We start from the raw sequence: 15,389 nt of genomic DNA on the forward strand, positions 1-15,389 counted from the left end.
CTTCTAGGATCTAGAACAGCCTTTCTCAACTTTTTGATCCTGAAGGAACCCTTGAAATATTTTTCAGGCCTCGGGGAACCTCTGCCCATTCAGGCTCAAGTACAGGCCAGAAGTCGCAAAATTATTACATTCGTTTCATGGGTAGGCCTGTACAGATGCATTCACAGTGTTCTTAAGCTGAAAATAAAGAGTGAAACTTACCTCTTTAATCTGAAGTTGCCAGAATTTGAAATAAGTTTTTAAATAAATTGTGATCTCCCAGGGAACCCCTAGGGACCTCTCGCGGAACCCAGGTTGAGAAACCCTGATAGAAGATCTAGAAGATCACAAAGAAAATTCCTAAGTATTAAATGCCTCTAACTTTCTGGAGCCCTGCTTTAGTTTATAATGCCATGGTTTAAATTCTTTTTAGTTGTTGTAATTATTATTGGTAGATTTCTGTATACATCATTTAATTTTTCTTTAAATAGTGCCAGGTGAGCTTTAAAAGAGTATCCAGTTATTTATTCCTTTAGCTGGTTTTTCCTATGACAAATAGCCTGTCGAGCAAGACAGAAAATGTTGATTTTTTTCATTATTAGCAGGCTATTGACAGGTTCAAAACAGGAGGGAGATTTGATTTGATATAGTAATGAGCCATTACTATATTACTATATCTTATAACTCTTTGTCAGGAGAAGCTAGGTCCTTAACTGCAATCAAGCAAATCAGACTTAGATACCTGTTTTGTTTTAACATTTGTCTTGCTTCTGTTCCAACAGGACATAGAAGGATACTTAAAAGGGGGAATTTTAAGTCAATCTCCCTCCTTGAAACTCAGTTCTTTCCAGATGAAATGAATTACAAATCCCATCACCAGAGCTTGCCTGTTATGGCTAAAAAGGGATGGGTTTTTACAGGGGTGTCTGCAGCAGTGGAAGAGGGAGAAAGGGGCATGAGAAGGGGAAAAATGGGAGAGGCTACTATTTGCATTGCCTTTTGTTCTTGAAGGGAAGATGTGCTATAAATGTAGCTAAATAAATAAATAATAATAAATATGACAGCCAGTTTGGCGTAGTGGTTTAGGCAGTGGGCTAGAAACTGGGAGACCATGAGTTCTAGTCCCACCTTGGGCATGGAGCCAGCTGGGTGACCTTGGGCCAGTCCCTCTCTCAGCCTTAGGAAGGAGGCAAGGTCAAACCATTTCTGAAAAACTTTGCCAAGAAAACTGCAGAGACTAGTCCAGGCAGTTGCCAGGAGTCAGCACTGATTTGAAGGCATCCCCCCCACAAATAACTTACTTACTTATTTACTTACTTTTAAGGAAGGACAGACGGACATGTAAAAATCAAGACAGGAAAGAAAAAGAGAAACTGGTTGGCTCCACCCGACTTTGGCCTTGCCCTCATCAAAAGATCCCCTTCTTCTCCTTTCCTTTTTCCAGATTGCAGTGGTGGAACAAGATTAGTGTAGATTGGTTCTAGAGAAGAGCTACCATATATGGGCTGCACAAATCCAGTCTGCTGGTTTTCTCTACCCCTTTGCTGCTGTCTAGGGGCATCTGGAGTTTTGCAGTCCATGTCTGTAAGCCCTCGTCTGTTACCAATTGAAACCAAAATTAAGAAGTGCTTACAGAACAATGCCCCACACTAACTGGGATAGGCAACTTGGTGTTCGTGGGCACCCATGTATTTACAGAGACTGCATTTGCCTCTCACCATGTTTCCTGTTCCACTTGACTGATTTTTATGATTCATTTTGGTTTCTAGTAAAATATTTGTTGCCAATTAACTGGCAAGTGTTTTGTGCAAATGCAAGTCTCCAATGGTAGCCATTCTGTGAGTGTGCCTTCAACTTGCTCTTGAATGTCTAAATACAATCACCAGTCTACCCCTGTCTTTTATATTTAAATTAGCTGGAGTTTTATTTCTTCTTGGACATCATTCTTCCACCCAAATCTTCTATAGAAATATAAACTAACATTTTCTAATGGTGAGTTTTTGGCACAATCACAAAACTACAACTACCAGATACTGGAATCAGTTGGGGAGTTTATTTATTTAATAAATTTATATGGCAGCCCATCTCAAATACATGACTCTGGGCGGCTAACAAAAAAAATGTTCTTAAAAAGTAAGAACAAATAAATGATTTGTGATTAAAATTTGTGATTACATTTGTGATAAGTGATTAAAAACATAAATGAGACAGCATAAAATAGCAGCCAAGAATAATCAAACACCACACAATTAATATAACCAGACAATGGGCTCACCCACACTATCAGGGCCCCAAGCTTGACAGCAAAACCCAAGTTTTTAATGCCTTGCAAAAGGCCAGCAGGGTTGGGGCAAGTCTGATTGGGGCGGGGAATGATATTCTAAAAAGGGCAGGTGCCATGGCAGAAAAGGCCCTCCTCCTGAGTCCTGCTAGATGGCCCTCTCTTGCAGATGGGACCTGGAGCACATAGCTATATACGTAACTATTTTAAAATCTTTATAGTGGCTTTGAAAATGTGTGAGTTGGAGAAGTATCTTAAATTTAATAGAGAATTAAATTATTGTAATGATGTTTTGTTGTCTGTAAGCTTAAAAGTTGAGTGGAGTTTTTGATACTAATCACTGTTACTGTATGGACGGAAGAATATTAAATGAGAGCAGAAAAGATAATTCTGTCACTGCTTCCATTTTGCTACTAATTCATAATTGACTTTCCTTGTTTTTTTCTACCTTCCCTATCCAATTTTCTTTTAGTGTGCTGACTGAAATAATCCGGCACAGCCTGTCTTGTTTTTGTAATTTTCATAATAGCCCACAAAAATATTATTATACTGTAATTTTATCTCAGTCTTGCCTTACACTTTCCTCTGTTATCGTTTGTGTCACATGCTAGATTTTAAGCTCTTCAGTGTCATGTTCTGTATTTTGGCAAGCCCTTTGATGATTTTAGGAGATTATTTTGCTAAGCTAAACTTGTGATAAATCTTAACATAGTTATGAATTCGCATCAATTTGTATTTTATTTTAGTATCAAACCATCCTGAGGGTCCTTTTGCGTAATTTGTATATATGGTTTAATAAATGTATTGATTTCTGCTGATTGATAAATTGTGTGTGTGTACAGACACACACATTTATATAACATACAAACATAAAATACTCTGTACCATGATGGCACAATATCATTACCAATAATAAATTTATTGTAAGTTATTGTAAGTAATTAAGATTGCCAACACAACACTCCTGATTTTGGAGCAGGTCCTATTATTCTAAATAGGTATTACTTTTTAGCAAATGTCCATACAGGAGATGGAAGCATAATGGCTGGTTAATAGTGGTACCAATACCAAGGCTTTCTGTTGACATCCCATCCAATGGGGAGTTCTAGTTTATCTAGTTTTTTTGTCTACTGTAATCTGTAAACTATATTATATAGTGATGAACTGTATTAGTTTTTATGATGTGATCGTTTATGGCTGGCTGGGGGGTTGAACCCAGGCTTCTGTGGTCCCGTTCCCACGCTTGCACCCATTTTCTTTTCAGAGAAATGTTGAGCATAGGGATTGTCACTGTGCACCTATGATTAAGGACTGGTTATTTCCGTGTTTCTGTAAAGCGAACAAACTGAAGGAGATAAGGGGACGCGCATTAACAGCCAGAGAGCTGGCCTGTACCTGTGGCGTGATACGTGCCCGCGGGTTGCCCATCTTCCACCAGTCCGCCGCCTTCCACTTTGTGCTAGGACTCGACCTCATCTAACTCTCAGCCAGCGAAGCCGTATTAGTATTAGCTAGGAATTCTAGGAGTTGAAGTTCCGACGTATCACGAGGACACAAAACGAGGGGAAAGGCTATGGCTTTCAAAAGAAAGGGTAATGAACATGTACTGCAGGCGTGAGTAATAAAGCTGGGTTAAATCTTTCCTTTCTTTTAGACGGTTGAAAAACGGTTGTTCAGAAGGGGCGAGTGCCCGAGAGAAGCCGGCCGCACGGGCTGCTGGGAGTTGAGTCCGATAAGCCGCCGGCTCCTTCCCTGTCGCAAGGCATGCCGGGAGGCGGGGCGCTTTAGTTTCCCCAAGATGGTGTCCTGCCTCCCGTCCCCTCCCCTCCCCGCACATGCGCAGTGCTTGAAGCGGGCCGAGCCTGCTCCCTCCTTCGCCTTTCTCGCTCCGGCTCCCTCCCTCCTTCCTTCCTGGCGGCCGGGGAGCCACTGACACGGCCGGGACGCAAAAGCCAGTCGCCGCCGCCGCCGCCGCGAGGAGGAGAAAGACGAGGAAGGCCAGGACCACCACCACCGCCGCCACCTTCGACGAAGCCGCCGCCGTCTTTGCTCCACCCCTCCTCCATCTTCTTTCTCCACACAAGCCGGTAAAAGGGAGAGAGGAGGGGACCAAGACCCCTCCTCTGCCGGGCCGAAGCCGCCGCTGCTCCTCACCTCGCGGGCGGGGCCGAAGCCGCCAGTCCCCGCACACGCAGCCCGCGCCGGTGGATGGGAGCGGCCTCGCAGGCGGCGGCAGCAGCACCACCAACAGCAGCAGGAGCGGCTCCTCGGGTAAGGCCGGCCTCGGTCCTGAGGGAGGGGCGGCGGGGGGAGCTGGCGGGGCGGCGGGCTCTGCTTCTCCCCGGGCTCTGAGGCGGGGCTCTGAGGCGGTAGGCCCCGGCGGCGGCTGCTCCCTCGCCCGCTACTTTCCAGCTCGCTCTCAAAATGGCCGCTGCGCCCGTTGGGGTGGGGGGAGGAAGGGGCGGGGGGACGAGGAGGAGGAGGGGGCTCCGCTCGGCATCCCCCTTTTCGCTCCTCGCCGCCATGCGTGGGGGGCCACAGACGCCCCCGCCGACCTCGCGGCTCCCCGCGCGCGCTCCATCCTCCCCGGATCCCGGCGACCTGGAGGTACAGTCAGAGGCTCGCTCGCGGGGGGGGGGCGGCGGCGAGGGGAGCTGGAGGGCGCGCGCACTCGGGCGGGTTCTCCCCTCCTCTTTCGCCCGCCCGCCCGCCTTTCTCTCCCTTCTGTCATTTGCCGGCGGCGTCCTTGCACACATTCCCCCTCGGCCCGCGTTCCCGCTGGCTGAGAAAGGTTGGGCAACTGGCTGTCCTCTAGATGCATTGGACTACGACTCCTATCAGCCTGGCCAGTGGTCGAGGGCGCGTCCTTGTGTTGGTCCAAGAGACCAGGCTTGTCTCTCTGGTGCATCCACCTTGCCCCTGTCTTTCAGCGTCTCAGAGGTGTACAATTGATGGGTTTTTTGTTTTCCCCCCCCCTTCTGTTCTGATGTGCTGTTTTCCCCTCCCTGCTTCTGCCTGTTTGTCCTGGCCTTATTGGCCCACTTCCCATCCTCCCTATTTTTCTCTGGGTGACTCTGCAAGTCAGGAAAGCATGGCTGGGTTGGGAAGCTGGAATGGTGTTTCCCCTGTTCTTGTGCTACAGCCTCCTGCCACACATCTTTTTGTCTAACCTGACTTCTCCCATCCTGTTGTTTTTCTGCATTTTCTCTTCCCTTTCCCAGCCTCTCTTATTTACCCATGTCTCGCCTTTCTCCTTCCATTCACCTACATGCAGCATTCCTTCATCCTCCAGCCTCCTCTCCCCTATTTGTCTACCCCACATACTTTTCCTCCTTCATTCAGTTCTTGTTCACACACATTTGTTCCTTCTCTAGTCTTTATTGACCAGACCTTTTATTTTCCCTCATTCCTTCATACCATGCACAGCACCCCTTTTCCTCAGCTTTCTGTGCATCTCTCTCACTTTGCACAAAGCAGCCCCCACATTTTTTTATTCCATCTGGCTCTTCTCCCCCACTGATCCCATCTCCACAGGATGAGTTATATCTAACTCTTCCTTCCATCTATCAGCCTTTCAGTAAGGTATAGATGAGTATCATGACCCATTTGCATAGGTCTGTAGTAAAGTGCCCTTTTTCAGTCTATAATTGGATAAAGATTGTATTTCCTTTCCTTTTACTTGTCTTTCTCTTTTAATGAGAGGTACATAAGCAACTTTTTAAATGGGGGATAGATGTCCCTTATTGCTCCCCTGTATAGCTTTCTGACAAGGATCATTTCCTCACTCTCTAATAGTATATTAAAAGGGTCTCTCAATTTCTGCCTTTCTTTCTTTTGACTGTACAGTACTGTATGGGAGGGAACACCTTATCCTTTGTAACAGAGAATAGAACAGCCCCTTTTCTCCTAATCTTGCTTCCTGTTATAGGGTACTGGTAACCTATAACTTTAGATGAAACCCTTCATCAGTATATATTCCTTTTAACAGAGAGCTATTATCCTCTTTTAAAGGGTTTACAAGCTTTGAGGGAGAGATGATTTTTTGTCTTATGTTCTGATGTAACTTGGAACATCTTCTGTGTTCACTCAGAATTCCACTTCAGCCTAAATATATGGGATTTGTTGCCTTTTCCATTCCTCAAGTCCCTGAATTGTACCATAGATTTTGTCATATAATCCTATTTCACTGCATTTGTCCTCCCTTTCTGTGCACACCTCTTCTTTCTTTCCCTAGTTAACTAGGTAGGTGACTGGCCATCTTCCACTATTTACTCTCAGAATTCCCCTGTTCTCTCCCTTTTGGAACTTAATTTGCCAGTATCCTGTTTTCCATCCCTACAGTCTTTCTGCTTCATCTATTCCTAGTGCTTTTATTAATTTATTTTTCATCTTGCAACTGCTTTGTCACTCTGAAATCATATTTCACTGCCCTGCTTCTAGGCCTTTTGCTCTAAGCTCCCCAGCCTTGCTTTTTTAACTCCTAGCACAATAAGTGCACCTCCTGTGCTTCAGCAAAGACAACTGTTACAGTCAGCTACTCCCAGCTTCCTTAAACTAGTATGGATTCTTTCCCTAATAGCCCCTTATTTTTTTTTAAATAATCTGTATTATTATGTGTTGCTCCAGCTTTCTGGAAACTCCACATAATCAGACCCACACCTACCAAAGCTGCATCTGTTGTTACTCAGCCCGTTTTTCCTGCATCTTCCACTCCCAATGCTCCAGCTCCATACTTTGCCAGCCTGTAATTTAGTCTCGCCTTCCTATTTTCCTCCTCCACATAGCCTGTTAATTTTTTTCAGCCTAGTGTTTCATTAGCTTTGTTTCCCAGCCCAAAGACTAGTGTGCCGCAGAACCCAGCTCCATATTTTTCGGGGGTCTTCTGTGTGTTTATCATCACCTCTATTACTTGCCATCTGTATTTCCTAGTAGGGCTTTTCTCATGGTGACTTAGCAATAAACACAGGTGGAGGAGTTTAAACTAACATGACTGTTACAAGGCCTGGAAATAAAGAAGGGTGGTCAGATTGAGAAAGGGTGTACCCTGTGTTCTTTTTTCACCCATCCTCCTCTTGTTTTTATTTATTAACTTCTTCCTTTTTTAAAAAAAAAATGGGAGGAGATTGTTTGCAAGGCAGTATAACTGTTTAAACAAATAAACAGAAGAGCTAAATGTTAATGTGTTAGTGTGCTGAAATAAAGGACCTGAGGTGTTCAAAATATAGAACAGTCTGACAGCTCTAATCTGGTCTTTCAACAAGAGGCCCTTTTTCCCACCCATCTCCCTGCAGTGACTGAGTAAGAGAAAAATCATTGATAGGAGGTGGCTGAAACCTTCAGATTGAGCCGCAGCAAAAATGGGAGGAGGATGTAGTGGAAGATAAAGAATAAAGAGATGAGATTCCACACGTTTGGGGTTACTGTCTTACTGCTACTATCTTAAGGGTTCAGTGGTTCTTTAAAAAAACCCAAAACCCTACTTTGGTTGCGTAAGGGGAAGGGGTGATGCTAATAATATTGGTAAAGAGTCCTTTCCCTTGGAACTTGTTCAGAAAATAGCTTTTTTAAATATTACTTTAGTTCTGTGGTGTCTTTCATTCTTGACCTCTGTGGGAGAGTTGGGGTGGCCCCTGGCTTTTATTATATATATAGAGAGAGAGAATGAGAGAGAGGGAGAGAGAGACTATGCTATTGCACTCGGTCAGTCTTTCCTTGCCTTGATAGCATTGGTTAAGAAAATCTGTCTTGCTAATGCTGCAGTAGGATTTGATTGTTGCAGTTCAGATTATTTGGCAACTAATTTTCTAGTTGGTCAGTAAAATCTATCAATATAATTTTAGGATTCTACCTCCTCCCCCTCTGTCTGCCAAAATAGCAGTATAGCACAGTCTATAAAGCACTAACCTGTTTGCATATACATTCTTCTGAAATTCTTTAACATGTGGAGTTACATCTCCTTGTAGAGATATATATACGTTGTACTAGTCAGTGTGCACAGTAATGTGTGTGAAAAGTGGGGTTAGTCTGTATTTTCAGATTAATAATTAAATGATTGTACATAATTAAATTGTCAAGGTGTTAAAATATATCCAGTTATATTTAAAGTGGCTCAGAATATTCTTGCAATAACTGAGATGCTGAACAAAGAAAACACTTTTAACAACCGCTTTTTCTTCAGAAAGCTAGTTCGTCAGGAATGTTTTTGTTGCTCTTGTTCGGTTGGATTGTGCTTGTGGAGGGCGAGTACAGCCTTTGAGCAAAGGAGAAACTGGGTGGAGTAAGGCAGAAGCTGTGAAACAGCTAGATTACCCTTTCATAGCATTCCCCCCTTCTGCTTGTGTTTTTGCCGGGTGGAGGGAATAGTAATTGCAGTAACAATGAAGTCTGTTCTTTAGGGAGGAGTCTAGTGATGCAGAAATCAAATGAATGTAGGATTCTCTTATTTATTTTTTCCTCCTTCGGGGTGGATCTTGATTTGTCTGGCATTAAAGTGACCAGTCACTGTTGGGAAGCAAGGTTTTTTTTTTTTTTTGTCTGAGCATCCCTCTCAAAAATGGCATAGATTTTTTACTTGTCAACCTAATGTTAAGTAATTCAATATGAAGTTAAAGATCAAAATGCTATTTACATAAATAATATATATTTCCATATTGTCAATTTGTACTTTCATTTTTTCATACATGCTAGTAGGTAGGCTTCAGAACTGCAGTTATGCCCCCTCATCTTATGGCTGAATTTACTGTAGTTATTTGGTCATGAGATAATAATTTTAGGTGCTGTTGCTGATGTTTCACACAATTTAAAAGAACATCATAATGCAGGATAAAGGATGTGGGAAATACTTTAATGAAATGGAAAATATAGTATTTCCCTTTTCCTTATATTTGCCTAATGAAGGATGGCAGTATTCTCATTGAAATTCAATCTTTGTCATGGCAAATTCAATTCTTAACAAGGGTGAAAATACATAGATTAGACAAAGCACAATAATTTGATTCTTACCAATGTAAGGTATCATTGATCAGTAAGCAACTTGTAAAATCTTCTTTTGTGGAATACTTGCTGATCAATGGCTTGTGGATTTCTACATGGTGGGTGGGTTGTTTGCTAGGATGCCCATACCACAAGAGAATTCCAGAATACTAAGATAACAAAACATATTGACCTTGAGATTTGGATTTTCTCTTATTGAGCTTGACACAAGAAGAAAGTGTGTATGGATGGGCAAAAAAGGAATGTGAGATTTAATAAGGACCATGGAAGATTATTAAAAAAAAATCAATTTCAAGTATTCCATACTTGATCACATGGATTATTTCCTTTGCTCCACCACACTTTCTTTAGATGATTTTATTGCCTTTTTGCTTTGTTTTGTTTTCCATTTTATGCGGTAGACAACCTGAGGCTGCCAGGCAACGTGTGGCCTTTAAAAGCTTTGGATGCAGCCCCCAGAGACCTCCAAAAGTTGTTACCAATTTGTAATTTTAATGTGACAGAAGGAAAAAAAACTATAAAATATATGCTTAGAGAGTAACTTAATTAACTATTTTAAATTAAATTGAAAAAGACAGCTGTTAAAGGAGTGGGTGCCTTTTAAATTTTCTAAATAAATAATTAAGTTATGTAAATAAAAATTCAGTTTCTGTCAGAGTGGATTTGATTTAAATCTCTAATCACAATTTATTCAGTAGTCAGGAAGGTTCTGTAACCATTTCTAGTAAAAATTCATTCTTGTTTGATATAACATGAATATATATCTTTCTCTCATTTGAAGACTTTCATTTTCAGACAGTATGCACCATATAACAGCAGTTAGTTACCTGCATAATTTGTGGCATCATTAAGACTTGGATCAGCTTAGTTTAATTTGTTGTAGGTATTTGAGAATATTTTTGCCATGATGTTCTACAGTAACAACCATCACTAGATATTAAATTGTACCAATAATTTTATTTGGCTGTTCATTAACCTTTATATTGCATGTTTAAAGAGTGGTCAGTTACTAGGTCTGTTAACATCTCAATGGTAGCAACTAAAATAGAATATATTTAGAAGTTATGATCATAATTTTACATATGACCTCTTAATATTTTAGAAAAGATTTTAAGAAATATTATAAATTCAATTTAGATTTTTGAAAAATCCATAAAAATACTCATTTACTCATTTTTTAGTCTGTCCTGGGTTTTGTCCTGGGTGCACACACTGCTTTGGAGTGCGACCTCTCATGTACCACTTAAAGGCCAAGGATATCAGCCTGGATGAAGGTATGCATCCCTGCGATGTCTCCATAGTATGCCTTAGTTATGCCTCCCTCTACTCAGGTATTAGTTGTTTTTTCCTTTCATTTACTATATACTTGGGTGATTTTACAGTTGATTATTCTGTCTTTCCTCTGGTCTTGTTGAAGGACATTTTTAACATGCATGTTTTCAAATGTTGTTAGGTCTGATTAGGTGTTTACTATAACGTATTAACACTTTGGTTACATGGTTACTGTTACCTGCACATTTTTTCATGGATGCCACTTCATGCAGATTGATTGCATTCATTCTCTTTTAACTGGCCTATGGCACTCTCATCCAGAGAAATACAAAGTTGAACTCTTTTTCCCCCCATCCCTACTGACAGGTAAATTATTTGTGATCTGATGCATGGCAAGTATAGAACAAAGGATGTCTCAGATGTCCTGCTAGCATTGACGATAACCTTATATCGGACATTATGAGGAAACGATAGCACTTGTGATTTGATTATATGCTTATATTGAACTAAAGTATGGAGCACTGCACCTAATGAAAGAACAGATCCTAATTAATATCAAAGTATTTCTGTATTTCCGGTGTATGTGATGCTGTATTCTTAAGCACCTTTAATTCATTTTCTTGGAAACTATTTTAAATCTGTACGATTCATCTTTTCCTCTGGAGTAGCACTATAAGATGGGCCATAGATACAGCTAGTAGTGCTTTCTAAGTAATTTTACATGGAGCTTTCTCACTAGAAGGTGAATTAACAATTGTAATCTGAGGATTTAGGGATGAATGTAAGACCTAGTAGAAAATAAAACAAAGAGCCAAATCTAGTATGAACTATATCATTTCTTAATCTTACATTATTGATCTTACCATACTTCATTTTAAAACAATGTTTTAATTACTGCCTAAGTTCTCCTCATGTAGTTAGTGTGATATGACAAACCTATTCTGTATGTTCTTAAAGGTGCATCTCGGAGAATGGTTGTGGAATCTAATACATAAATATCACATGAAATACCTTAAATGTAGGTCAGCTAAAGTGTTATATTGGTATGGGGGCTTGAGGGGGTCATGGCTACCCTGAGCTGCAAAAACTCATTGGGTGACTTAAGCCAATAATTCTCTCTTATGAGAACAGTACTGCTGTTGCTGGGAAAAACTGAGGAGAGCACTGCTGAACTCCTGAAGGAAAGGCGGGATAGAAATTAAATAAATAATGATGACTGCCTTTTTGTCAAGCAATTAATGATTTTTTATTTGTGGTTTAGTTGCCCTGTCATATATTCAGTATGTTATCCTTCCATGACACACACCTCAGTATTTATCAGTTAAAAATCGTCTGCTGAATCCTAAAAGAAGGTTAATGTGTAAGAGGTTGTGATTAAAAATGCTTACCTTCTGGAAAGATCTTAAAACTTTCATCTGATTTTCAATATTATTAAATAGTTCTCTTTTCATATGTACCTCAGTCTAATGCTGTTTACAGATTAGCTATTTAAAATTTGGGAGTGGTTGGTTCAAATCTAGAATGATTAATGAGAAATTAAAAAATGGCAAGATACCAGAATAGAATAGACAGGGTATGTCCTTTTATCTTGTATGCTACCAGATTAGAACTCTACTTACGTTCCTATGAAATAAGAAGAAAAGCTTGCATATCACAGATGTCCTAATAAGTTCAAGGTTATTGTGTCCTTCAATCTGATGGACATGGGTAAGGACCGTACACTTGACTTTCTATTTTGGAAGTTGTTTGTTAACCTACAATTATCCAGTCTGGCAATGTGTCAATATCATATGCATGGTATTGATAAAGTGAGGTTCCATATTGGACATTGTTTATCTCAGGTTGACCTAACCTAGGCAACTCACTATGTTATACAAGAGCAAAAAATAAGTACTTGCTAGGAGTCTGACAGACTTGATTGATAAAAATGAAGCCCCACTACTGAAAACCAAAGGAGAACTAAGAATTTAATGTTCTCATCCAAGATTAGTATATTCATGTAATAAAAGTATGGTACTGTAAATTTATCTTGTATTGTCTGTTAAAAAGGTGGAATTGGTAGGATAGGCATATTTGTTCAAATTATATTGGTTACTAAATTGAAAGATAAGGGATTGGTCATTCTCTACATATATTTTGTATTGTGTATTTCTATGCAACCAAGAGCGCTTATTTGATGGCGGAGGATGCAGATCCATATGTATTTATTGAATAAAGTAAGGGATAGAGACCAATTGCTTGCATCACAAAATTACCTGTTCATAACTTTTCTGGATGAAAATGTTTTTCCACAAGAGGAGGTATGTACGATTCTTGATAGTTATACATACTTCTAATTTGAGAAATGAATTCTGTCTCTGTAGTTAGTATAAACTAAATTTGACGTGATGTTTTAATTCAGTCACAATATATCAGCTTTGCCACATAGAGCTGCCAGAAGATTAAAAGCAACACTGAGTTCCTTGTGGGAAGAACAATATAGAGATGTATTAAATGCATTTCTATGGAAAAAAAGTTCCTTTTGACAAACATGAATAGAAACACTTTATTATTACTTGAAAAACTACAGTGCCTGAAGAGAGAGATGATGATTATTATACAAGTCCATCTTTACAACTGAGCAGCCTGTGTGAGGAGACGATTAAAATATTCTGCTTGGCAATCAGTGATTAATGCAATCAGATTTTCTTTCCTAGTTTTCTTTCTTATTGGCCATGGTGCCCGTCCTTTTTAAAAAAAAATGTGTTTATGATGTTCTAGAGCAAATTTGTAGTCATCATTAGATAAAAATATTAATTGTTTGAAACTAGAATGTTAATCCTCCTGCCTTCATTGCCTCTTTGAGCTTTGGTTGCAATTTACAATGGAGGGATTCTCATACCGTATCAAGCTTTATAGAATCATTCTTGTGAAAATGCTGCAGTTCTGTCTAGTGCAGCATCCTTGAACCTTCTCTCCAGACGTGCTGGGCCATACAGCCTATCATCTCAACCTGTAGATGCTTTGTATATTTGGGCTAGGCTATTGGGAATTGCAACACATTCACTGCAAGAAGGCTGCTCTAGAGCAACTAACCTAGTGGCTTATCTTCTCCAAAGCAAGACATTTCTTTATTCTATAACTAATCCCATTAATTCAGTTGATCCAGATGACTGAGCTATGAAGTAGTGATGAATGATAGGACTTGCTAGCAGACTTAAAATTGAGTTTTAATCTTCCTCCCTCATTGAAACGAGAAAATCCTAGCATGATGATTAGGTATGTATACTCTTTGTAGCATGTGATCTGTATAAGATGGATTAATTGCAGAAGAATGCATGTGTGGGTAATCTTTCCTCTGTGGAGACCTATCTATGTAATTCTATAACTATATTATTACTACACTGGATTTAGAAACACAGTGGCTTCCATTGTGATAATCAACAGAAGTCAAAGAGATCCCTGTTGATTTCTGTGCAAAATGTTTGTTTGTTTTATTTGTGAGATTTATATTCCACCTTTCTTTCAGATGCTCATAATGGGGGATGTAGTGCTCCCTCTTCCTATTCTTCCCCACAACCACCACCCTGTGGTTACAGAAATTTTAGCTGGCCCAAGGTCATTCAGTGAGTTTCCTTGGCTAGGTTTCCCCACTCCTAATCCAACACCTTAACAACTGCACCACATTGGCTTTCTTTATTACTGGTACAATGGAAAGTTTTCTGTATGCCTTAGGTAGTACGGATGGTGAGGATGAAGAAGTGGCAATTCTCTTTAAATAATAACAGATTAAATATCAATCTTTTCCAGTTACTAAAAACCATATCTTAAATATAAGGGAGCATAGTAAGTACTTGTTAACCTCCTTGCCTCCCTTCTGATATTCCTGTTGTTTTATAGGCTCTTGCTGTTTCAGCTGTCGAAATGCTACCTCTGTGAAAAAAACTACAAGTAGTACTTCTTAAAGGAGCATTTAATTTGTGGCAGTACTACTTTTATTTAAAAAGGACTATTGAATTTCACCTTAAAATACAGCTAGAAAACTATCCTGCATTGGTTTTCCACCACAATTCTAGGTAGACAGGACCTCCTGTCTTCTGTATCAAATGAGAATCAACACACTGTCTGGTCTGTGATCTAAAATCATAGATTTGGAAGCAGCTATAAAGATCATCAAGTCCAGCTCCTTCTGTACAGAGAACCAGATTAAAGCATCTACAGTAGATGGCCGTTCAGCTGCTGTTTGAACTTGGGCAATGAAAGGGCACCTACCATCTCTCTGGATAATCGATTCCACTGTCAAATTGTTCTAACTGCTAACGTTCAACTGGAATCTGCCTTCCTGTAATTTAAATTCACTGTTTTGTGTACTTCTTGTCTTTACTTTCTGTGTGAAATATTTTCAGGTATCTGAACAGTGCTGTCCTGTCTCTACTTCTTTTTTTTTGCCAAGGCTAAATGCTTCAAGTTCCTTTAGTCTTCCTTCATAGGGCTTAATTTGTAGCTCCTTAACATCTTTGTCGCCCTTCTGTGAACCCATTCCTGTTTGTCTGACTCCTCCTCTAAAGTGTGTTGGCCAGAAATGGGCACAATACTTGAGGTAGATTCTGACCACTGTAGAGGAAAGGGATCTATTTATTTATTCATTCAATTTGTCCCCGCCCGTCTCATACATTTTGAGATCATACATCCCGAAATGTATGAGAACATTTTCCAGTGCCAGCATTGGCTACCAGGGCAGGAATTGGATTACCACAGATTCAGAGACCTGGTGATTCCGGGATTATTCCAATTTTGACACTTGATGGATTTGTGTCCCCACCCCCATGGAATTGTAGAATTAGGAGTTTTCCTGGACTCATTACTCATGCTGGCAGAGCAGGCA

The 15,389-nt window shown here is 40.3% G+C and overlaps 1 protein-coding gene across 1 annotated transcript in view; it reads left to right on the forward strand.

The window, feature by feature from the left end:
- The first annotated feature begins 4,398 nt into the window (after positions 1-4,398).
- The window catches only part of PAFAH1B1 (platelet activating factor acetylhydrolase 1b regulatory subunit 1), a 56,760-nt gene continuing 45,769 nt past the window's right edge, over positions 4,399-15,389 (forward strand). Inside the window, exon 1 of the mRNA XM_063297099.1 lies at positions 4,399-4,531. The gene's annotated coding sequence lies outside the window, so the exon portion shown is untranslated. The remainder of the gene's footprint in view (positions 4,532-15,389) is intronic.

The sequence above is a fragment of the Candoia aspera genome, chromosome 1 (assembly GCF_035149785.1).
Source record: "Candoia aspera isolate rCanAsp1 chromosome 1, rCanAsp1.hap2, whole genome shotgun sequence".
In the NCBI taxonomy this organism is placed as follows: domain Eukaryota; kingdom Metazoa; phylum Chordata; class Lepidosauria; order Squamata; family Boidae; genus Candoia; species Candoia aspera.